Genomic DNA, 26246 nt, shown 5'->3' with positions numbered 1-26246 from the left:
TGTGATACCTTTTTTTTTCTTTTTCTTTTCTTTATGAAATGATCATAAAAGCTTTTGTAAATTGTCATCTACAAACAAATTTTAACAAGTGAGCACCTTTACCAGCATGGAATCTATGGGAAAGAACCAACTGTATTTTTAAGAACATCCAGTGATTGTGAATCTATAGCCCTTTGCCCTTGGTGAATAAGGAAATAGGAATAATATTTCAGGCTGAGTGTTGCTAGCACACCTTTAACCCCAGCACTTGGGAGGCAGAGGCAGGTGGATCTCTGTGAGTTCAGGGCCAGTCTGGTCTACAGAATGAGTTACAAAGCAACACAGAGAAACCCTGTCTTAAAAAACAAAACAAAACAACAACAACAAAAACAAAAAAACAAAAAAAAAAAAAACAAGAAAAAAAAAGATTTCACTTGAAATGATAAACTAAATTCTTGAAATTTTATTTCAGAGCCAAGAATTCTTCAACCATCTGAACACAGCAGAGCAGAGCAAAGTGTGAGGGCTAGTCACTGACATCAAGACATATAAAAAATACATACTTTTCAGTTTGGGGGCATTTTAATTTTGCAACTTAGGGATAGGTACATCACTTAGTGTAAAACACCTGCTAAACATGCATGAGGCTCTAGATATAGTCCTTTTTCCACTAAAATATAAAATAAAATAAAACTTGTAACTTATAGTTATCAGGCTTGTTCCCCATTCTGACCATACTGAGGACATTTGTAGTTCCTGGTTTCATCAACTCTAATGCTATCTGTCTACTTCCCATTTCATTCCCCGGTGCACATGGCCACACATGAACTCTCCCAATGACAAGGTTTCCTTGACCAACAGGCACCTTTTTCTTAATTAATGCACATCCCACTCTCCATTTCTCTTACACATAAATATTTTCGACTTAGGATATAGAAATTCTAATATTCCAATCTCCTTTGTCCCCAATCTTCTACTAATTTCTCTCTCTCAGTGGTACCTAAGAATCCCGTCTAGTTGGTCCGTAGCCCTTGTGAAGTCAAGCTGAAGATACTTTCACTATCCCTTGGGAATCTAGAATCTTTTGGTCTTACCCTCTATATCTTTAATTTTTCTCAAATGATGATCTTGAGTAATTTCTCCATCGATTGCTAATTTGAAGATTATTTTTTGCAAATATTCACAAACCATATTGCTTAAAGATTCAGAAATTAACTTGCCTAATCACCCTTGATCACATCTTCCCTCTGTTCTCACTGCTACCCATTGCTGCTGAGATCCACTTGCCCAGACAGGAGCTGTCAGGCACTCTCTCTGTGCTGCACAGTGCCAGGGATGTAGTTTAAAATGGCATATAGATCACCTGAGTCTATGGTAATAAGTTTAGCTCATCTTCCCACATCTTGTCCTGTCCACTTTATAAGCTAATTAATCATAGAAAGCAGACAGTTAATCAGCCTAGATGCTCCCCATTGCTGTCTGGCAAAACTCCAAACACCTTCACATGGTATGCGAAGTCCCTCTATGGATACCATTTATAAAGACTTCCTCTTCTAAACCTATTTACAAGCTATGACTAAGCCCAGCGGATGACTCGTGCTCTTGAATACATCCTATTCCTCTCTAAATAAGTCCTTTGTTTACATTTTTCCCTTCTTCAGGAATATTTTGTCCCCTAAATTGGCCCATCAACATCTCATTTATTCTCCATGCTGAAAGCTCATTTCTTCCACTAAGTCTTCTCTGCTCTGTGACTGGGAATAGCCTACATCTCAGACTCATTGCAGTACCTCGGAATCATAGCCTATGTATTTACATTGACATGAGATTACTTTATACTCTCCCTATATTTAGGTATCTTTGAGGAAAGAAAACATCAGCTCCACCTTCCATTCACTACAATACCACACAAATGCTTAGTAAAGAGATATTTAACAAACTGAATAATAACAAGCCTCACATACCTAATATGTACATACATAGGATATAATTTGTATATAATTTCATATAAAACAGAAGAATAACCAAGGTACAATGCATTTTAATGAGCCATATTATCAAATTAAAATTTTAAATACGCACCAAAGAATAGTATAATAGTGTACTAGTAATATATACTGTTAATGCAATTATAAGCAATTAATAAATTATTAGTGATTAATTTGTAAATTTTATTATTAGCAGTTTTATTAGCAGTATTATACTGACTGGTAAAATTAATTACAAAAATTAGCAATTAATAAGAAATTAATAATCACATAATAAAATCAAATTCAGGGGGAATGTCTGAGTAGCTAACTATGGTAACATTAATTCTTTGGACACAGGGATTATGAATTATTCCTAGAGGCAGAGATGTAAATACTTCATTCAAGAGATCTCAAAATAGCACATTAGAAAAATATATTCAATAAATGTATAAATTCTATGAGCATTGCTAGCCACAACACCATAATGGCACATTACCTAATTTGAAAGGCTTTCTACTGTTGACTAAGTAAAACAAAGTAACTCTATGTTTGTTCTCTGATCCATTGGCACAATGAGTACTTATGAAATCAATCTCCTCAATTACCATCTTTAGCACCATTGTTATAAAAACATATCCCTTAGTTAAAAAAAATAAATTAAAAAAAATGACACTGAGAAACATGGCTCAGTGGGAAGCTGCAACAACTGTGGAAGTTTACTGACATCAAAGGAAAGCCATTCATCATCCTCATGGTCATGATGGTTTTATTTACAAGCAATGAACAAAGCAGAAAAGGGAACACTGGGTCCTGGGCATTGAACTGAGATATTTCTTCCCAAGCGTGTTCTGTCTTGTTTTGGAGAAATTGCATCTATTTCTCTAAGATAAAGGTAAAGGTTGAGGTAATGGAAGCATGTCAGTACTGTACTGATAATCAGTAAACACACTCGCTCTTCCTCCTTCTTTTTATAACTCATATTTTAATTGATCTTTTATTTCTGGCATTATTCAAAAGCTCTGGCCCTCAGCTGCACCTGTTCTTCACTTGACTGATGAACTTGAGATGTATTCTGTACACAATTTTGTCTGAATGTGGGTATGCTTATGTAAGTGCAGATACCCTAAGAGACCAGAGACATTGGGTGTCCTGGGGCTTGAGTTACAGATTGTTGTGAGCCACCTGACATCAGTACTAGGAGCCAAACCTGGGTCCTCTGGAGGAGCAGCAACTGCTTTAACCCCTGATCCATCTCCCCAGGCCCCAAGTTACATTGTTTAAAGGCGCACTTTAGTTTAATGATAAGCAAAAACTCAATTTGGCACTAAGTCATAGTGTGTCAGTAAAAAACAAATATTTGTATGTATGCCCTGTCTTCTCAATGTTGAGATAAATCAGGTCTCTGAATGAAGGAGACACATGGTGGAGATCAGTCACAAAGCCCTTCAATAAAATCCCTCAACATCATTATCTTCACCTGAAACAAATAGCATTCAATATAGCAAACCCCATTGTTAGTTTTCTACTTAACCATTTGTTTATCTTGATTTATAATTGTTAACCTATTTCCCCATTATACTATGTGACATTTATGAATTAACAAAAATCTTTTAACCACAAACTGATGAACAGTTATAAAAGATCAATATTGAGCCTCCACCTCTAAAATGAAGACTGACCCATAACCAAGAAACATTATACACATGAATATAACTATCATAGCAAAGCCTATTATTCTCTACAATGAAGATATATATATGTATGTATACATATATATATGTTTATGTGTATGATAAATCCAAACCATTTTAAATATAATATATATTAATTGAGATTACATATGTGTTATATATAATGTACATACATTTATATAATTATAAGACACACACATATACCCCTATCTAAATGCATAATGAAACAGAGAATGGCCTACAGTTTTATCCAATGGTGGTCTTAAAGGTGATGTTAGGGCTTGTTTTCATCTACTTTTTTATTGTTGTTGTTTGAGACAGAGTTTCTCTGTGTAGACCAGGCTGGCCTGGAACTCACTGAGATTATCCTTCCTCTGCCTCCCAAATGCTGGGATTAAAAGTGGGTACCACCACCATCTAGCTTCATCTGCCTTCTTGATGATCTATCTTGACTCCATTTTTCTCACCACTGAAACCCAGAGTGAACTGAGCAAGAAACCAGCTAAGTAATCCCAAGCATTCCTGAAGCAAGATCTCTTGATTTTGCCTATGCTTGTTTGTAAGGGACCTAATCCCAGCTTGGAGTATATTCGATTTTAAAAAACATAGCATCTCAGCAGCAACAGTACAAACAGCTGTACTTTTTTAAGCCCCAGAAAGATCATTCAAAGTATTAGCTGATATAGAAATCAAGAGATGTTTCTAGAACACAGAGGAAAGAAAGTCCTTAGAAATGTTTTTGACAACCTAATTGTAGAAGAACAGTCTTTTACTAAAAAATGTTGTAACTTCTTCCAACATTTCATTTGTCTATATAAATATGGTCCACAGTGCAAAACAAAACCTTGATATGGTTGAAATGCATGGTGGTTATGCTTTATTTATAATAGGCTCAAGTTTCTCTAGCAATTTTTAATTTTTCTCTCATTCTCAACATTTTAAATTTCCCAAGCGCCTGGGATACAACTTGAAAGTAAAACAATTAAACCAAATCACCAACAAGAGGGGTATTAATAAAGGAGAGAAAATTTTTACTGGTTTCACAGGACAACATATTTACAATTTGCTTGTGGTAGAAAACAAATTCATTCCTGAAGCACACTGATCCTCTAGCTATACATATTTAGATGCTGGCGAGAAGCTAGAGGGAATGTCTGGGCTCTTAATTTACTTATCCTATTTAGAAAGAAAGCCACTTGAGTCACCCTGGCTCACTTTCCTTACTATTCGTCATATTGCATTTCCTTCAGCCTCTGAGTGTGTTTCTATGTAAACAAACTACAGAGTTCACTTGAGGATAGAAGTCACAGAATTTGAGGTTACAAAGACCTATTAGATCATCCGGTCTGGTCCACAAGAGATAGTCTCAAGATAGAGAACACAACTATTGCTCTGTGCCAAGAGGTGAAGAAGAAAGAATTGGCAAAAAGTTTTTCCATGCTGTTTTAGTTTTTAACTTATCTAATAATGCTTTGGTCACTTCCCAAGTGGGCTAGTAAAGTTATTGTGAAGCAGCTGTGCTTATCTAGGTTGATAACCTCCCCCACACCCCACTTGTTGAAGAAATGATCTTGTTTGCAAAATATGAAGAGTGAAATCTCTGCTCTTTGAGCTTCCCAAGCACTTTCCTTTCAGTGAATGAAGTGAAATAGTAAGTTCCTGTCTGCTGTTTCTCCTCAGCTCTATGTCAGAGAAACCTGACATCCCACCACCTACTTTAACAAAGTGGGAGTAGAGATAATAGAATACAGTGTGGTTATGGCTTAGTGCTCCAAAGTAGTGTCCATTTCCATTTTCCATTCTTCATGGAATCAAGTAGAAAGGAATTCAGCATTGTGATAAATGACAATGTGAAACAATAAAGGAATCCTAAGTAACTAAAAGCAACACTCATTCAGATAACTATTGACAGGTTCCACTTATCTAAATTATATCCAGAAAATTATCAATATTACTGAAAATGTAAGAGCCACATATGAGCTAAACATATATACAGACACGTGTACTCACAGGCACATATGTACAGAAAAAATACTAATATAGAGTAGGGAATGATCTGGTGACATAAAAGGTAAATTAGGGGAAAAAAGCACATTTTACACATAATTATTCCCTATTTACTGCACACAAATCAACATAGCCCTAGAAGTAAATATGTTTTTATTGAGTTAGAACTTCCAGTGAGTGAGATTACTTTGTTAGAATTGCTATGGGAAAAAATACTGATCCTTGACGTCCATGAGTTTACATCCCACAACAAAAGTTTACATTCTGTTTTAGCATATAACAAGTTTGAGAATGTGATGGAAACAATGCACAACTATCTATTGGCCCCAACTTTGTGCTGCAAACTAAGCCCTTTGCCAGGTTTTCTGGAGAATGAGAAAGGATGCAATAGATGTGGTCGCTGCCTTTCCTAGTTCCATGGTTTTATATAAAAAGCAATCATCTACTCCCACATCCCTGTCTCCTACAGCATGGAAAGTGGTGACATTTATACAATGACACACTTCTGTTAACTTGCCTATGTTAACTTTAGAAAATGAACTAGAGTTTGAAGAAAAACAAACTTCCCTCTGTTTCCCCCATCTGAATGTACTGACATAAAGATTGCTTTATAAAAGCTGAGTAGAGGTAAGAGAAGCCCAGAAGGATGGCAAAGAGTCCTTGGGCTAGGACAAGCAGGAAATCCTCATACCATTGGGCTTGAGAGAGTAAGGAAAGGAACTGATAGTTAGAAGCTGAAGAAGTGAAAGCTGGAGCTGCCAGTGAGTTCCTATAGCATCTGTGGCCATCCAGAAGACAACCGGGGGGAGGGGGTACAGAGCATTAACTTTACAGCTTCCCCCCAACTCTTTTCTAGTAACTTCTGTGGTTAAACACACTAAGAAGCAATAGGGGAAAGGCACTGTAGGACACTACATGAAGGAGCCTCTGAGGCAGAGAACTACATAGGAGAAAAGCACTGGCAAGGAAATACAAATCCCACAAAGCCAGCTAAACTTAGAACCACCACGCAAGGTCACAGGACAATGTGTGTGCTGTATTCAAAACTAAACATGTTGGTAGATTGGTTAAGAGTAATGTTCCATTTGCACCATAACATTTTGGCACGTTCCCATTGGAAGACTTCAAATCAAATCCATGTGCATTTCCAACTCAAGCCATAGAACATAAATGGTAAAGTTGAACTGAGCCAGTATTCTGCCAAGCTGAGGTCTGTAACTGGCACTTTTACATGTCAAATAATTTCACAGGATAAATTTAGCTTTATAATGCTGACCTAAGAACACGAAAAGTTCAGAATAACTTACAAACCTTAAGAAATGTTAAAAATGGGTTCAGAACAGTTTTATCTTTAATCAGAATTTATTGTTTATTTTAATAGGTATTGTCCCAGTTAGGGTTATCATGGTTGTGATGAAACATTGTGACCAAAAGCAAGTAGAAGAGGAAAGAGTTTTTTGGCTTATACTTCTGCAACATCTGCAATATCACTGAAGGAAGTCAGGACAGGAACTCAAACAGGTCAGGAACCTGAAGGCAGGCGCTAATGCGAGGACACAGAGGAATGCTGCTTACCATCTTGCTCTTCAAGGCTTGCTCAGCCTGCTTTCTTACAGGACCCAGGATCATCATCCCTAGGTTAGCACTATCCACAATAGACTGGTCCCTCCACCATGGATCACTGATTTAGAAAATGCCATACAGGCTTGGCCACAGACTGATATTATGGGGGCATCTTCCCAATTGAGGCTCCCTTCTCTCAGATGACTCCTAGCTCTTGTCAAATTAACGTAAAAGTAGCCATCACAGATAGTCATTCATATATCTCATAAAAGAACAGCCTAGTAAAATGACAAGCTAAAAGTCTTTGATTTTTAGGCAGAGCAGGTGATGAAAGTTTTTCAAAGGAAGTTTTTTTTTTTTACCTTCCTGTTCAGTGTTTAAGGATATGATTTACTTAATCAACATCATCATCATTATTATTATTGTGTTTGTACATGTATATGTACTGCATGAAAAGACAGAGAGACAAAAACTGAGACACATACACACACAGAGGGAGAGAGAAAGAGAAAGAAAGAGAAAGTGCAAGAGAGAGCATATGTCTCTTGGTTGTCTGAAAAATACTTTCAGGAGTCACAGCTCTGTCCTTCCATTGTGAGATCAGTCTAATGAGGAATGTCATTCTGTATATATGTTTCTCTTATTGGTTGATGAATAAAACACTGTTTGGCCAATAGAGGCAGAAATATAGGCAGGGCAAGGAGATGAGGAGAATTCTGGAAAAGGTAGGCAGAGAGGATCTGAGGAAGCCACCAGACAGACCACAAAGGAGTAATAGGTCCGGAACCCTTTCTGGTAAGATAAGACTACATGGAAATATTTAGATGAATAGAAATTGGTTAATAATTAAAACAGAGCTAGTCAATAGGAAGCCCCAGCCATTGGTCCACAACAGAGAGAAGCAGAACATGACTACAGCAGTTCAGACTCATCACTGAACATGAGTTGCCCCAGTTTGGAATTCCAGTTATGATTTGAATTCTATACATTTTATTCAAATTTACAAGTGCAACCACAGAACACTTGGGGCCTTATTTCATCAAACAATGAGTCATTCTAGAGTTCTTGGACCTGACAAACATGTGGTCTGGCTGCCCTTGATGCAAAGGAACCAATGCTTGGTGTGGTATTGCATTGTATTGGCCTAGTGTGGAAACATCTTTGTAAGTTCAATTCAAAGTCAAAACTGAATCTCTAGCTGCATTCTTCTGCCCCCATAATCACCAAAGCTAGCAGTACAGTTAGCTCATAGGTACCACCAGCAAGAGCTATCTTCCAGTGTTTCAGAGACCAGATGTACCATAGGAATTTTGAGAAATGTTTCATAAACCTAAACTGTGCAGATAAACCTACAGACAGATTCCCGATTCAGAATTTACCATTGGGGGGTTGGGGGGATCTCTTTAGATCCTAAGGAAAAAGAATATCTTAAAGTAACTTTTTTATCACAACCCATAAATGTTAAAACAGAACTCTTTTTTAAAGTCCTCTGGGAACAAGAAGAGATTTTGAACTAAGATTCATTCTCCCGAGGGTCAACTCACACGTGAATAAATAGTAAAAGCACAGGACATGCCATCATCTGCTCTTTCTGCCATCATGTAGATTACTGTCATTTGCGGGTAATTTTAAGAGTGAAACAACTCATCAGAACCATAACTCACTGGTTCTTTTTTCTGTCTTAGTTTCTTTCCATCAGTGTTCCTTCTTCCTAAAGCAGACAGCGGAGGAGGTAAGCAAAGAACCAGCAATGCATCCGACACCTTTTTGGGTCACACTTAAGAAAAATACCACTCAGAGCTTTTCACTGTGTTTGTTCATAATCCTCTTTCCCCAAGTTACATTTGTAACGGTTGCCTCTCCTTCCCCCTGCTAGAATCACAGCATTTATTAAAGCAATACAGAGACAATGGAGAATACTGAAGCCTCCCAGTAGACAATGCCCAAGCCTTATCAGACACCATATTAGGTGAACTTCTCCCCTTCTCTGCCCTGCCTTAATGCACCATATAGAGAGGGCTCTCATGTTGTAAAGATGTCACATATATTTTCTCTTCACTCAGAGCATACTGAATAAAGAAAGATCATTTGTCTCCATGGTGTTTTGCCATTAACAGTATCAGAGCTGCTGGAACACAATAGGAGATGTGTTTTCCCTTAACCTCTTGACTCAGAGATGTCCTGATGCTAAACGTTATTGCATTTTGCATTAGCCCAGAACAGTGGGAGATCAGCAATAGATGGAAAAGGGCTGAGAAGAGCCAAGGCAACTCTCATGTGCTCCACACTGTGGTTGGTGGCAGAGCACTAATGCGTAATATTTATTTGGAGAAGGCACAAATGGAAATGAAGAAAGGAGGTGGCAAGTTGTGCTTTTCTCATCCTTTCCATCACGGAGCTAATCTGCTCTGAAAGTGATCACTGTGCTTGATTACACATGTTACCTTGGCAGAAGCTAATTTACTTTTCTCTGTTACCCTTTTGATCTACAAACCATGGAAGGAGCAACGGGATTCACACTTATTGCCTCACTGGCTATCTCTTCCATTGCCTTAATGTTACCCTTGGGGTCAGTAGCCTGATGTGGTAACCATTACTGCAAACTCCTCCTTACCATCTTGCCCACATTTCTTTGACAGTATAGGAATTGAATCGGGAAACTATCTTCCTAGGTTATAGGGCAGGCATATGGCAGAGGCTCAGAAGTAAGGGTCTACTGTATGCAAGCAATGATTCCTCAGTGAGCATCTTAGAATTGCACATTTCTCAACACTGCAGGCATCTCAGATAATATCTCGCTCTATTCACAGCTGTTTGCCCTTGTATGATGAAGCACAGGAATTCAAATGACTTGACTATGGCAAGATCAACATGGGTGATAGCATCCATACTCCCAGATAGATTCCCTTTACATGGGCTGTAGAAGGGTGTTCTGTTGAATGAGTGATAGTGTAGTATGATTTTCAGGAGTATACTTAACATTATGATGTCTCTGTTTCTAAAATACAGCTTCTTGAGTGCTATGTCACAGAGCTGTCTATTAATGATGAGAACAATAGTATAGCTTAGGAAAAAACTTATTTTTTATAAATTATTTATTTTTATTTTATCTGCCTTGGTGTTATGTCTGCATGTATGTCTGTATTAGGGTGACAGATCTTGGAGTTGCAGATAGTTGTGAGCTGCCATGTGGGTTCTGGGAACTACCCGGGTCCTCTGGAAGATCTGTAAGTGCTCTTAACCACTGAGCCATTTCTCCAGCGGTATCTAAGGAGGCCTAAAAAGAATGGTCCTCTGAGCTGGAATTAGAGCTTGTAAGCTACTTAGTGTAGGTGCTAGGAACTGAACTTGGGTCCTCTACAAGAGTGGTGTACACTCTTAACTGCTGAGCTATCTCTCCACATATTTTTTAGGATAAGATTTATATACACACTAAAGGAACAATTGAATATATCCATCTAAAGACAACAAGTCATTCCCAGATTTCTTACACCTGTTTTGTGTAACCAGAAATTTGAGATTAAGAAGTATAAAAATAAAATTCCATATGACCCCACTATATCACTCCTGGGTGCATAACCAGAGGAATCTAAGTCAGCATAGCACAAAGATAATAGTATACTCATATTTATTGTAGTCTATGATTGCCAAGGAATGAGGCAGCCTAGAATAGATAAATGGATACAGGAAATTTGCCACCTATACACAACAGGATGTTATTCAACCAAAGAGAATGAAACCATGAAGCTGGGGACATAGCTCAGTAGGACATTTGCCTAGAATACATGAATCCCTCAGTTTAATCTCCAAATAAGGCATGGCCATACATTTCTATAAACCCACATCTGGGATTCTAAGGTCAAGGGATCAAAAGTTGTAGGTCATCTTTCACTACAGAGAAAGCTGAAAGCCATCCTTGGATACACTGGACTCTGTCTCAAAACACAAAAGAAAGAAAGATGGGAGGGGATGGCATCATGTAATTTGCTGAAAAAAAAAGAATGAAATGAGAGAATAGCATGCTAAGTGAAATAATAACAGACTTGGAAAGATAAGTATCATGTGTTTTCTTGCACATATGGAATCTAGAAGAAAGGGGAAAAAAAGATAAAATTGGAAGGGGAAATATTTGGGAATAGGAAGGGAAATGTTAAAGAAGTATGAAAGGGGGGTGAATATGAGATAAAATATCTGAAAAATAAGTGTTTTCTTATGCAATATCATTGCTGCACAGAAGTATGTACCATGTGCAGATGCAATCAAACTCACTTAAGAATTGACTGGATATTGAGGATTCAGAAAATTCATAGTGATTGAACTAAGTTTCTCACTCCTCCTTGAGGCTCAGAAAGCCAAGCGAGGGGATGAGCCAAGATGGACTTTGAGAGGACAGTGTCATGTCTTTCAAATGCATGCTCAGCACAAAGATGAGATTGGGGGCATTAAAATCTGTAGCAATGAACCAAGGGAAAGAGTAATCTGATGACTAAAAATGAAAATTTGTGAACTGCATAAGCTGTCATCAAGAAAACTTTCAGACTTCTCCTAAATGTCCAGTTTCCTTAAAGTGCTTTGGTAAACATCCCATACACAATGAAGATCAAGATATCAGCCACATGGTGATGTTTTCATAGTTGGCTTGAATAAATGAATTATAAAACAAATTGGCATTTCTATTACCAATATAGGTCTTTCTTTTTTAAACTTTATTTTTATTTATTCCCTGTGTCTTTCAAAGACTCTTTGGTCTGGTTCGAGGCCTCTGGTGTCTGGTACATTTTTGACACTGGGCCCTCACTGGGTCTCTTCCTGGACATCCTGTTGCTGCTGTGTGTTGCAGAGATCCTGCAGCCCTAACTCCCCAGGACTGACCTTCCCATTCCACCAAGTGATCCAGCAGATCACAGATGGGGTGAATATTGGGATGAGCCAACACATAACCCTAGTTCTGGGCCTGGGTATTTCAGGGTTGTTCAGTCCACCAGCTCTCCAGTCTTCGCTACCAGGGTGAGCTCTTCAGGATTGCCCTGGGTAGTTCATGTCCTACAGTTATGAACAGGAGGTGGGGCCAGTTTTTCTGCTTTCATGTCCTCAGTATGGGTTCCCCCATACTTACACCTGCAGGGCCAGCTCTACTGTGCTGCCCAAGTAAGGTGTAAGAGAAACTTTCCTGGGGTGCTGCTGCTGATGAGAGGCAGGAACAGCTCTTCTGCTCATAAGACCTCAGGGCCAGCTCTCCCACCTGCCTCAAACATTGATAAGAGGTCAATATAGTCTTATAATTTTTAACTTTCATGCCCTTTTTTGTTTTGTTTTGTTTTGTTTTTTTTTTGTTTTTGTTTTGATTTTGTTCAGACTAGGCCTTACTCTCCAGCCCAGCTGAGCTAGAATTCACAATATAGACTGGCTTCAAACTCATGGCAATCTTCCTGTCTCAATCTGTCTTTCCAAGTGAAAAAATTGCAAGTAAGACCACCATACTCAACTTGATATTTAGAAGTAATCCTGCTAAAGCTTTCTTTTTCTTTTCCAATCCCACAATTAGTCTGCAGAAGATATGGACATTTGTATATGGTATGTTTGAGAGTTTGGGGGCTAAGAATGATCTTTAGCTAAAATCCTTTAGCAAAGAGTTTTCCTGAAGGAACAGAACACATCCTTACCTAACATGAAAATAAGGAGCCTTTGGAAACACACTTGAAAATCCTGATGATACTAAGATGTAGTTTCCACTATAATTTATTTGCCTTCCAGTTCCTACCTCTGCTGTACTATAAGCCACTGGGTAAAAACCACTTCACTGAAAATGCCTGGGAACAATGCCATAGAACACTAAAAAGCATCACTAGAACTCAGGAGGATGCAACCCATTATCAAAATCAGTAAATGAACAACCATACCAGCATGACTTTGTCTTCAGAGTAAGGAGCATTTCAGCACTCAGATGGTTGTAGGGACCACAGGTATGTGAATCCACCCAAGTTTATGCTGCTAAAAGGAGGGAACTTTATTGTCTTACACAGGGGGATGATGGCATATAAAGCTTTGTAGATGTATAAGCAGAACCAAATAGATCCTTGTATGTCAAGTGACTGCACATGTTGAATGCACAAACCCTTATTCACCACACACAGGTCATCAGTGTACTTCATGTCAAACTTGCTGTTAACATTGTAAAATCAAGTCAGTGTTTTCTGTATCCAGGCTATAGTCTCTGCTAAAGGACGAGGCACTTGAGGTAATGAATGATGGATAAGACATGAGACTCTTGATCTGAGCTCAGGAGTTTCATAGTAGTCTTAAACAAGAGATAGAGAGAGAGAAAAAGAGAGAGAGAGAGAGAGAGAGAGAGAGAGAGAGAGAGAGAGAGAGAGAGCCCACCAAAACTTCAACCATGATTTATCCTTAAACCAGGGATAATTATTCTTAACTTCTTAGTTACCTGACATCCATTGTGATTCTCCATGAGATACTTGAGCATAGAATCATAATGACAAAAGGACTCAATCTTTAAGGTGGTTGAGAGAGGACCATAAGTACTCATTATTGAATGTTTATGCTATCTGCCAGAAGATAATATAGTGGATTAAATCACTTAACAATGTACCCTCTGGCTAGCTATCTTTCTTCTGAGAAGTGTCTGGAATTGTTGCAACCCTGTCCTAAGGAGCAGAGTTGAGTCTCAGACTGGTTGTGGTGCTCATTGCATATTGAGAGGTTAGTATAAAACAAGTGGCATGTCCCCAATTCATGGCACTGGCTGTCATCATGAAATGGCCTGTATTTTGATTTAGCAGTATCAAAATCATTCCAGCCTCATGTCATTGTTTTGTAGAAGGCTGGGGCATATCTCATCAATGAAGTTAGAATAAGGAAGTCAAAGGCCAGAGTAGCTTAAAATCTAAGCCATGAACTCAAAAGCATTGCTCTGGAACCTGGAATGTATTATTCTCAATTTGATGATATCCAAGAAAATGTAACGTGGTAGCAAAAAGATGGCCCAAATCTGTACCCCCTTTCTGAACTCACATCCTTTGCCATGATTCTAAAGATATCCCTCCTTGCTCCCAACCCCACCCCTGGCTTCAGGATTGTCTACATGTCTTCCTTTGACCACAAAGTACTAGCAGACTCAAAACAAGCAGAAGCTTACAAAATTCTCAAGACTCCTGGCATTTTCTTGCCATTACTTCTCCAGCTTTACCTTGAAGACATACTGGGTCTAGCTTGTTGGAAAATGTGATGTGGCCAAGAAGAGTTACCAAGTGGCTCCATCCTATGCCTGATGGTTGGAATGAATCAGTTCATCCAAGGTCATAATAACTGCCCATTAAAACATACTCATAGGCTAAGGTGGTTGTTCATCATTAGTTATCTGTGTTGCCCATAATGCAATATTATTGTGGTGTTGGATAAATGGTAGGCAATTTGCAAAAATAAAATCTAACTCAAAGGAAATACACATGAAAATACAACAAGGATACAAGGATGAGACAAACTTGAATTCTAAAATACCAGTAAAATAGCTGAACTCAGTCTTACCTTTCAAAGGCTTTCCTAGGGAAAAAAAAAGCCCGGAGAAATCATGGTTCGTTCTTGCCATGTTGGTTTGTGCAAGTCCCAAGGAAAGCTAGGAGGCTGTACAGTTATCTCCCTTGATGTAACTCTAAACTATACAACCTACTACCTCAACCTGGGAACATGCAGTCACAATGGCTGGAAAGCTACCATTTCTTAAGCTCTGCAATTTCAAGTTAGTCTTACAAAGGTCCTTCATGCTGTTGCCTAATTGGGCCACTCATAAAAAATAACACATTAGAGGGGCTGACCAAGCAAAATGGTAGAGAAAACACCACAGGAACTCTGGCTTGAGATTGCTCTGTGGTAGTAAAGGGACAGATATTGGGGACTGGCACCCTTGAAACTTTACATTCATAGAAATTGTAGGAGTATCATCTAATGGTTTTTCTAATCAGTACAGCAGACTCTGATATCCATTGATACAATAGAAAAACTGGCAACTAAACTTAGACAATTGGGAAAAGAAGTTTTTTGAAAATGTAAATTTCTTATAGAGGTAAAACTCTGAAATTTCAAAGGGTCAGTAAAAGGGGGGAAAAGGGTGAAGTCAAAACAGTGAAACAGTTTAAACACAGTATTTTAAGCAAAGCAGAGAGAACATAGATATCTTGTCAAACCTGTAAATAGCCATAATACAACATTCCTCTAGTGATAAAATGCCCCCCTCCCAGAGTTACTCCAGCATTTTGTAATATTTCTTCCTCTTTATAAGAGAATGAGATTAACATCTCTGATGGAATTTTGAAATCCCTTCCTCCTCAGTCCCATTGGGATGGTGGTGTGTCAGAAAGACTCATTGTGTCAGAAAGACTCATTCAAGACAGGGGATTTCCCCACTCCATGTCTACTTGCATTTGGTCTGATGTTTGTGTGGCCTGTGGCCACCTCTCCTCACTGCTTAGCTGAACTCTCAGGATGACTTGTCATGAATGTACTGGTGTGTCTGAACACATTGGGAGCTTAGCTCCACCACACTGGTCCTGTTCAAAGGGATACTCTACCCCAAGGACCAAGACATGTTTGTTTAAGCTCCTCCCCTCCCTTTGACTTGGATTGGTCTTCCAATTTTTCTAACTTTAGACTCTTGCACTGCCTTCCAGAATAGAGGAGCTTTCTGAGGGGGCCACCTTTGCTGGATCAAAGCTACCTAGTTTCCTGGATGGTTCAGTGGGGGGGGGGGGGGAAGTGGTTACTTTTATCAAGGAAACTTTCATGCATCCTTTAGAACTCAGTACAAAGACTTATTTCTCTGATTACCTCATAATTTCTAATCTAATCTTCATATCCTTGCCTTGTAATTTATCTGTTTTGTCATTCATTAGACCCTGAGATATACTGTTAATATCTAGGCCTACCAGCGGCTACTACCTGGTATATGGCAGAAGAGGATAGACCGAAAAACAGATAAATTATATGTGTTTGTGTGTGTGTGTGTGTGTGTGTGTGTGTTTGTGAATGGATAAATGGGGGTATAAAAAGTCAAAGATCAGAATATATACACATACACATATATATCCAAAGCAAGAATATGGACATGAATGAATAAAAGGAATATAAAAAAAAATCAAAAGATCAGAACATACACACACACACACACACATACATATATATATGTTATGGATATATATATATATATATATATATTCAAAGCAAAATATATACATGAATGGATAAATGGGGTTATAAAAAATCAAAAGATAACGGCTGAGTGATTTTTATACCCAACCCCTTATTGTTTTCCTAATACTGGAACATCATTCCTGGTAAGATGAATTTACTTTCAAGACTCCAAGTGGGAGAAAAATCACAGCGAGTGAATTCATCCTGACCAGGCCATTCCAATTACTAGATCTCATATGGAAATTCACAAAGGAATTCTGAGGCTTCTGCCTCTAGCCATTCACTTTTATAGAAGATCTAGTAGTCACTGCACCCAAAAAGAAAAAAATAGAATTTTCCTTTTTATTGGCAGGTTTTGTTTTTCATTTATTCTGCATGAACAATTAAGCTGGTGGTATAAACAAAAGAAACAGGCAGGGAAGGGAAGAATTATCAGAAAATGATGGGCAAGAAAGGCAAAGCTCTTAATATTCTGATGTGCTACAATGCTGGGAGAATCCCTCAGCACATAGCTCAAACAGTTTTATAAATATCTGCAGATCAAAATGTGGCTCCCTTCATATGCAGCTTTGTTCTGAGGTCAAAGACTCAAAGAGACTGGTCTGAAAACATTAATGGTTTTCAATATTCTGCTCTTTAAGTTGTGTGGATTTTCATGTTTATTTGCACTGATTTTAGCCCATTATCATGTATTAGTGCAATTATAGTTCATTACGTAATTAGTGTAAATATTTGCAGGCATGCAATAACAACATGCAATTAAAATATGGGATGATGTCATAAAAATTCTTATTTAAAAGTGGCAGTAAAAAATTAAATAGTATTCTCAGCAGTTGTGTATCTTTAGCTATAATCTTTTATAGCCTGTAGCTTAAAAAAAAAAAAGTACTTCCCATAGATACACTGAACAGGTGGAATGTTGATCCCAACGGACTAAATATTAAAGTTTTCATAGCCGACAGCATCTCTAACAATACAGACCCTCTGCGTAGTCAGTGTGTGCTTTATCTGCTTAGATACTGGGAAGCTGAGCACAGGCTTTGTTTAAAATGTGATTCATTAAGGGTTGGTCTCTGCAACACCCATACAACTCTGCAAGAGTGAGGGAAGCAGAGTCATGCAAAAGAAATCTGAGTCATGTATTTATCATTTAGCAGAGAGATGAGCACAAAGTGAGCATCTATAAAGGTTTGTTGAATGAATGGATGGACAAATGAGTGAGTGAGCAACTGAATGAACAAATCTGAGATTTTTTTTTTCTAGCTGCACCAAAACTAAAATGTAGCTTCCCTCCCCCCAATCACATTTATTAGCTTTCATGTTAAATACAAATATGTCCTTGAAGAACCACTGATGTTGACTATTGTGCAAAATCTCAGTGCCATCACCATCTACAATTACTTATGGGGGTAAAAAGCATCTAAGAAAAGCCAGGAGCTAGTTGAAGAAATGACAGTCATAAGACAGATTCAGAAGACTCAACAACATGAGGAATGACAGGGAAACACACTGAAAAGAGAAATCACATTAACTTAAAATGGAAAGTGAACCACGTCACTTTCTCCTCACATTAAGAAACACGGGGCAATATTTTGAAATAGAAAGGAGAAATGCTTTCAAAGCCCTTATCAGCTTGCCTCCCCCACAAGCCTGATGGCAGAGGGTGAGTTATTGAATCAGATGCAATTTTTAGAGGAGGAATGAATTTTTGTCTGAGTTTGACAAAAGTTAGACTATACTCGAATATGATGTCTTTGTGGATATGTTTAAGCACCCAAGAGCTGGGGATTTTGCTGAGTTTGCTTTCTGCCCATTTGCCCCATGCCAAACTGGCTGTTGAAATACATTTTCAGAGCCTTTCTTGGGAGATGCTTGACATTATTACACTTTCTGCTTCTTCCTGTATAATACTTGGTGCACTTGGAGAGGGGGGGATATCCCAGAGGAATAATTAACATTGAAGAAAAACCATTCATTCATGAACATGGAAGAAGGGAAAAATACTGAATTTCATCATCATGTAAAATATTTAATATCCTGTTTCTTGTGGCCAGGAGCCAGAGGCTTTGGGCTTCCTACTACAACATTTTCTAACCAGATGAATCAAATGTCTGAAGCTTTTAGAAAATTTGAAAGATTAATGTGCCCCCCTGCCCCCTTGGGCAAGCCAATTTACAAAACCTCCTTCAGAGAAGAAAAAATGCAGCAATCCAGTTATAGTTGGATATTGTTCCTATGCAAGCAACTCTGAGAGCTCTGGGTCCCTGTGGCTCAACTCTCCCATCCATGGTACACCTGCCAGGAGCAAGCTAAGGGAATGATGGGCACAAGTGTGACCCTGCTCCCTGTATCAAACAAGCATTTAGGCAGCAGAGGTGCAGCTTAGTCTATGGGCAGTTTACTCATTCCAGCCATTTCAAAGAGGCATATAAACCAGGCCAAGAAGATTGCAGAGTGGGTGGATAAAAGCCTGGGGCAGACAACAGTTCTACAGGACTCACATCAGTAAGGACAACCTTTCTCTTCTGTGTTAATGACCCATCCATTCCATTGGAAAGCTTTCTTGATAGGTGAAAGTTGGGTCCTACAGACAACAGACAACACTCCTCCATGCAAAGCAAAACCAAAGCATGTATGGAAAGTGCACCATCTGTGTCTGGCATTCATATATCCCCATGTTCCATTATGTATACATGAGCTACATTTAACCATGCCTGATACAGAAATACAAAACAAAACCAAAAACATATATACTACAGAAGACTTCTAGTTGTCCTTGAACAGTGTGACACTTATGAGGTGACAAAATGTATCCACAAGGGTTTCATATTGACTCTTTCTGTTGTTATTGCTGAGAGAGCCTGCACAGAGAAACAAACAAAGTTCTTAAGGGAATTCTTGGTACCACGCTTGAGAAAAATCAAATGTGAAAGTTCCAAAGCTATCTAGAATCCCATCAACTTTCACCTGGGCTTCTTTTAGACTCTTCTGCTCACATTGTTGGAATGACACAAATATAGCCAGTTTTGCTTTGATCTGTGGTCAGCTAGGCTTTCCAATGCTGGCACAATGGTGACATTTAAGAGGGGAATGGGTAAGATTATTTTCATTCCAGCCTTTTAAGCATGATAAAGACTGCTCTGGGCAAAATAAGAATTTGGATGTAAACAGAATATCTGTTTCTGTTGTTTTTTGTTTGTTTGTTTTTTCTTAAATTATAAAGCCCTTTTTGCCTCATTGCTGGGTGTTTACAGTAGTATAAATAGGCAGGTCAACCTGTCCATCTCCCTCAATCATTTTGTTTATTAAGAAAAGGACCCAGTGGCCTGCACTTGCTGAATGATGGGGGAAGGGATTGCCACACCACAGCCAGAACCAGATCAGTGCTGTCAGCCAATCTTTATCACTTTCTGAAAAAGATCATCATAACTTTGAGAACAATTAGGTTCCCAGAAAACAAAACAATCCCTTGTGTGTGTGTCTATTTACTCAGCACTCAGCAGTCAGCTGTCTGAATCCCTGGAATTCTTGCTGCCTCATTGCCAACCCAGTCTCTGAATCTGACAGCTGAGACCAGTTAGAGGCAACATGGGAGTCAGGGTGAGCCTCTTAATTAACCTCATCCATCGTGGCACAAAAGGTCTGTTTCCTCCTCTTCAGCCCCACTTTCCATTTCTACCACACAGAAAGGCAACCACAGGGAGGCAAGGAGAGCAGGAGAATGTAAGTGGACACTAGTTGCAAACAGGCAAAGCCTGTGGACTGTGAGATTGCCTACCAGACACATACCTATAGAAACAAGCTTGTGTGGACGATTAGCACAAGTTCGGATCTACGGGTTTGTGGCAACAGGCTTCAGCATCTTCTCCTGGGTGGGAATTGACTTATCTAAAGATAAAATGTTAAAACCATTAGTTCAGCTAAAGAGTTTGTCATTGGGTCGTATAGTTCAATGACAGATTATGCCATTGGGTCATTTCATGTTAGAGATGGAAAGGATTCAACCTATTCTCAAAGGGTAACCTTGGGAAAGCCTCCTGTTGTCTCTAGGAGACCTCCTGGTTTTCCATTCACTTGATGCACTAGGCTTTGGGTGAACCTCATTTTATTAGAATTCTCATCTATTTAGGCCAAGCTACTGTTAGTATGGCCAATAAGCAGAAAAAGATAGATCCTACAAAAGAGAACAAGTACCCTGATGCAGGGTAATTCTTTTAACTTTAATTAAAAAGATTCCCCCCTTTTAATTTGCATGTCAAAAAAAGTGGAATTAACTAGAAAGCGCTGCTTAACAACTTGGAAGAGAGCTTTCTCAACACATCCTAGAAAAGATTTCACTATACTGAACTGGGAGGTTTGTCTTCAAGAAAAGTTGTGACTTTCTGTCACCCCTTACCAACCCCATTATTAGCCCAAATATGAACAATAAAGCTGTAAGAGGACACATATCACTGCTATTCCTAAAACTGTTGATGGGCATAAGGTTGGCTCTATTTCTTTATTATAAGAGTAGGCAATATACAATCAATATTTCTGCAAAGCTAAAGCCCCATAGGAAGAATGGATCTTCAAGACAATAGCCTCTCCTGTGAACGGTGTGGCAGACACGGTCATAACAAAAACCACTTCAGGGAAACTCATTGGACATTTAGACAACCCCTTCCCTGGACATCAGGCAAAGCATATACCTTGTACTTTTGAACAACATTACCAGTGGCATTTTTTAATTTCTGTTAGCAGGAAACTATGGAGTTTGGTCCTCAAAAGGGTCCCCTTCACCACCTTGTCAAGTGGACATTCACTCTCTAAGAGCCCAGAAGATACACCACGGAGGCTCCACTGACAACAAGAAAAGCTGAACTGGGTTGCTATTCATAGAGCAGGCCAGGCTTCATACATGCATCCTAACAGGTAAAATAGGAGCCTAGGAAAACAAGAGGGCCTTGAGATGCTACCACAGTGTTCCTTGTCAGCCCAATTCACTCCAGAGCCACACTTACTGGTGTTCAGAGGTAGGTGATGATGTAGAGATTGCCAATCTGAGAACCACACCAAGCAGTACCCAAATCACGGATCCCCCAAATAGTTTCTACATCATTTATTTAAGAATATTCATTTCCTTTATAAAAGCATTGGTGTTTTACAACATTCTTGAGCTTCTGGTTTTCTTTTGCTCTATCTGACAAAGGAATGGGGACTGAAAGTTGTGGAGCATTGCTGAAATAGGGGAATTATAGCTCTTACTGAAAGTCTGAGGGGATGGGCTCCAGCTCCCCAATTAATGAGAACTAATTTTTAATATAGGCTAAGTCATCCTAATCCAAATAATTTTAAAATCTAGCCCCTCCCCCCTTTTAGACAGAGTCTCATTGTGTTGCCCAGACTGACCTGGAATTCCCATGGAGTTCAAACTTCAAACTCACAAATATCCACCTGCCTCTGTCTGCTTAACACAAGGATCAAAGGGGTGTGCCACCATGCCCAATTAAAACTCAGAACTTTGTGAGCACTGACCTGATGGCACAAGAAGAAAAACCCACACCTGACACCAGGGTTCTAGAGACAATATAGATGCACTGAGACCCTTGTATATAATACCTCCAGGCTACGTATACATGTTGTACCTGAACATTAATAACGTTGTATTTAGACTTGGGTTCTGTTATTGAGTCATCTCAATACATTTTAAAACTTTCTAATTTTTTAAAATCACCACTATAAAGCATTTCTCAACAATTTCAGATAAGGAATACTCAAACTAAACTATGGCTAGTGTATCAATATGTGCAATATTTGTCACCAATGAACTAAGATCTATCTATCAAGTGGTACATTGTTTCTTTCTCGTAGTACTGCCTATACATTCCCAAGATATCTTGAGACCACTGGAAACCACAGAAGAACTCAACCCTGTGTTTCCTGTAGGGCCATCTTTCTTTCTGCCAAACACAGGATAAAGGGCTATGCATTCACATATACTAAGATTAGCATCCAAAAACCTAACATTTCAAATTCAGAAATCACAATAATGACCAGGAGAGGATAAGTTTGTTTGCCTTTCCGGACTTAGCCATTGAATGCTTTCTTTGAGAAATTTCTTTGTACTGGGAAAAAAAAAAAAAAAAAAAAAAAAAAAAAACCACAGGGATCTTTTTCCAAAGGACATTTTGGTTCATTCCATGACACAAGATTCCACTGAGTTCTATCAGACAGCAACCAAGTGGGGAAGCATGAGGCTGGCATTTATAAACAAAAGGAAATTTATAAACAAAAGGAAATGTCATTTATCAAGACCCAAAATCATGGACACTTGTAAACCTTTCTAGGTATCAAGAAGTGGTTCAATGATGTCAAAAGGAAGCTGCCCAGATCCTGAGAGCTGGGCTCAACACCCACCCACTGGGTGAACACTGGAGAGTTCAAGAAAGTATTAATTTGTCACCAAGTCCAGTCGAAGTTAAAATGGAAATAACAACATTCTGAGATGTATACTAACCCTATATGGTGAAATTTAGAATATATTTATCTAAATAGCCACAGAGTTCAAAGATAGTGCCTGCTGTTTTCAAATGAATCCTTCCTAAATTGCTTTCAAAAGTAGCAATCACTATTATGAAATTAACTTTTTAAACTCCATAGAATCAAGGACCAGTACAGATAGGTTTAGTTATAAAATTATAAAAATTAGTGATATTAAAATAATAAATTTTCAATGCCCTAAAAATTGCAGTATTTGAGGAAATGGGAGATTTTGGGATAAATAGAGGGAAATGCCATTACCTGAAATAACCAACTTCTTCGCAGTATCTTTAAAGTGGTCTCCATGTCGCCAGTGTCTTAAATTCACCACCCATGCCTGGAAAACAAGACATTTAAAATATTTTTGTAAGTTGATCAGGGGTCAACTTACACAACTTTGTCTTTTTTTTTTTTAAGTTGGTTTCTTTTTTGTCGCTCAATTCTTTTGTAAGTTAAATCATAAGTAGCATCAGCTCAAGGGTAAAAAGAAATATTTAAAAAAAAAAAAACCTAAATCTATTCCTAGAAAAAGAAACAACACTGGGACATGCCATGTTTATTTCTAGAGTGACCTATAATAAACATGTTCTACAAATAAGTAACTTTCACATCCCCCACCCCCTGGAAATTCCCTGGCTACTAATGGACTGTAAAAAGGATTTTTACCAGGAAAAAAATCATCAAATGGGAATGTAAAGTCTCAGAATATTCCCAAATTCCAATGTTTTCTACAAGACCACTTACTTAAGAAATGTGGTAGAGAGACCACTAGTAGTCAAGGATGGGAAGGACACATGGGGTGGCCACTTGGCATGATGAAGCACCCCAAGAGAACCTTCTCACTTTCTGATTGCTCATCAGCTTGGGCTGTGCCAAAGGAGCCGGTCTCTTACAGTGATTGATTCCCAAGCCTGTCCCTCCTCTCCCACAGCAGGGCTCTGTCCTTGCATCCTCCCACTGGACCACCGTTTCCACTCAGACTTTGCCTTCCTTCGTTGTTCCTTCACTAAGAGAAGGTGGACCCACTGTGTGTCTCCCTGATGCCCAGGACTCTTGAGTTCTGCATGCCTTTGGACTTTAGCATCATGTTTGTGGTGATGTCAGCTGCACTGTGCCCTGCAGAAATGTGCTCCCTTTGACTTTTGAAGGTGTATGCCCTATAGACATTCTTTACTCTGAAATGACAGATGAAGAGCAATCTTTGATGAAGTAAAGAAGGAAGACAGGGATAGTGAGAAAAGGGGAAAGTGAGACTTATGAAAAAAAAAGCAAGATAAAGAAAAAGAAAAAAGGCAAAGAGAGAAAGAAGAGAAGGGAGGGGAGGAGCTTATTCACATACACCCTTCATCACATGACACCCAGCATCATGAATCAGGCAGAGTGTTGGGCCTCCTATAGCTTTTCTGTTTTTCTAATGCCTTTTCGTTTACCCTCTGACTTCTCTCTTTCATCTCTTTCTGTGTGTGTGTGTGTGTGTGTGTGTGTGTGTGTGTGTGTGTGTGTGTCTATGTGTGTCTCTGTGTGGACGGTTGTCTGTGTGTGTGTCTCTGGGTATGTATCTCTGTGTCTGTGTCTCTTTGTGGATGTTTGTGTGTGTCTCTGAGTGTGTGTCCCTGTGTATGTGTCTCTGTGTGTGTGTGTTTGTCTCTGTGTGTCTCTGTGTCTCTGTGTGTATGTCTGTGAATGTCACTGTGTCTGTGAATGTCTGTGCATGTGTGTCTGTGTGTGTGTGTGTGTGAATGTCTCTCTGTCTGTGTGTCTCTGTGTCTGTGTGTCTCTGTGTATGTGTCTCTGTATGTATGTTTCTCTCTGTGTGTCTCTCTGTGTGTGAAGATCCAGCTGCTTCCACAAAAGAAGCACATCCATCCAGGCAGTGGTGGCGCACACCTTTAATCCCAGCACTAGGGAGGCAGAAGCAGGCAGATGTAGGGAGACAGAAACAGGCAGATCTCTGTGAGTTTGAGCCCATCCTGGTCTATAGAGTGAGCTCCAGGACAGCCAGGGCTACCCAGGGAAACCCTCTCTTGAAAAACAACCACTATAAGAAGAAGCACAGCCAGCAGTTGCCACCCCCAGGGTAGTTCCCTGGTGTCCACACCATGCTTCACCACACTTTCCCCTCCTCTGATGGCACCACAAAGTCCCTAGACTGTGGTATGGGAAAACCTCCCTAGAATACAGTGTGGCACTGAATCCAAAAACTTTAGGCTGAATTAAGTAAGTCTTTTCCCAGGAAAATCTGAATTGAAGGGAGGGAGAGAAGAAGGAAGTCATTCCACAGCAGGGCATGGTTCTCCTGTTCTTTCAAGCTGGGTCAGACACGGCTATTTAAAACCCTCCCACCACACACACACACACACACACACTAAAACGAGAAATAAATAATTTAAGGAAAATGGCAAATGGCAGCATATGTAGGTATACTGAAGAACAAAGACATGAAAATGGTCTGATAGAATAAAGTCGGGTGAAAAATAAGCTCTCGGATCATTTGAGTGGTGTGGTTCTATTTTTCGTAATTAAGGAAATGTCTGAACCTACTTAATGTTCCCTGAAAACAGATGTAGAGCTGAGATCAAGAACTGAAGAGTGAGGACTAGGACCAACTTTGCTTTCGACATACTTGGTGAAACAAAGGAGAAAGGCTTCGCCAGCCACAAGCTGCCTCGTGTGCAGCTGCTAATGAAGATGGCTTCACTTTGGGAGGGACCAAGTTTGCACACAATTACAACCTTCCTTCTTTCTTAAGATGCCCAGGTGCCAGCCCACAACTTCTTCTCTAGCAGTGTTATCAACAAGCAAGGGAGGGGGATACATAAGAAAACTATCAGGACTCCGATTCTAACACAGAAATATTAGGCATCTGTCACTTCTTCAATACTTAAACTGTGTGCTGCACAAATGTTCCCAGGAGGCTGACCAACCCTAACACTTTCTATTCAAAGTCAGGTTTTGTTCTTGAGAAGGCATGGCACAGTTAGATTAGAATGTAGGGGTATCGAAGAAAAGATGAAGTCACTTATGCAAGAAAGAGAATACACAATCTATAGAGGGCCAGTACATCCTTAGAGCCATACCTGTTACAGTCAGCCCCCTGGCCTGGGGAAAGTCTAGAAAAGCCTGAAGCCTCCACCATGATATCCACAAAAAGAAGCAGCCACCTGCCCTGAGTGACTAGATTCTTATGAAGCGAATGCCCTGTGCTTACCGAAGAGTACAGAGACACTTACGGGGCATATGTATTTACCCCTACACACCTGCATTTCACCCTACCAATAGGAAGGCCTCTCACCTGGGCCTCATGACTTCTACAATT

Source organism: Phodopus roborovskii, unplaced genomic scaffold, assembly GCF_943737965.1.
Source record: "Phodopus roborovskii unplaced genomic scaffold, PHOROB, whole genome shotgun sequence".
In the NCBI taxonomy this organism is placed as follows: domain Eukaryota; kingdom Metazoa; phylum Chordata; class Mammalia; order Rodentia; family Cricetidae; genus Phodopus; species Phodopus roborovskii.
This window is presented reverse-complemented; position numbering follows the sequence as displayed.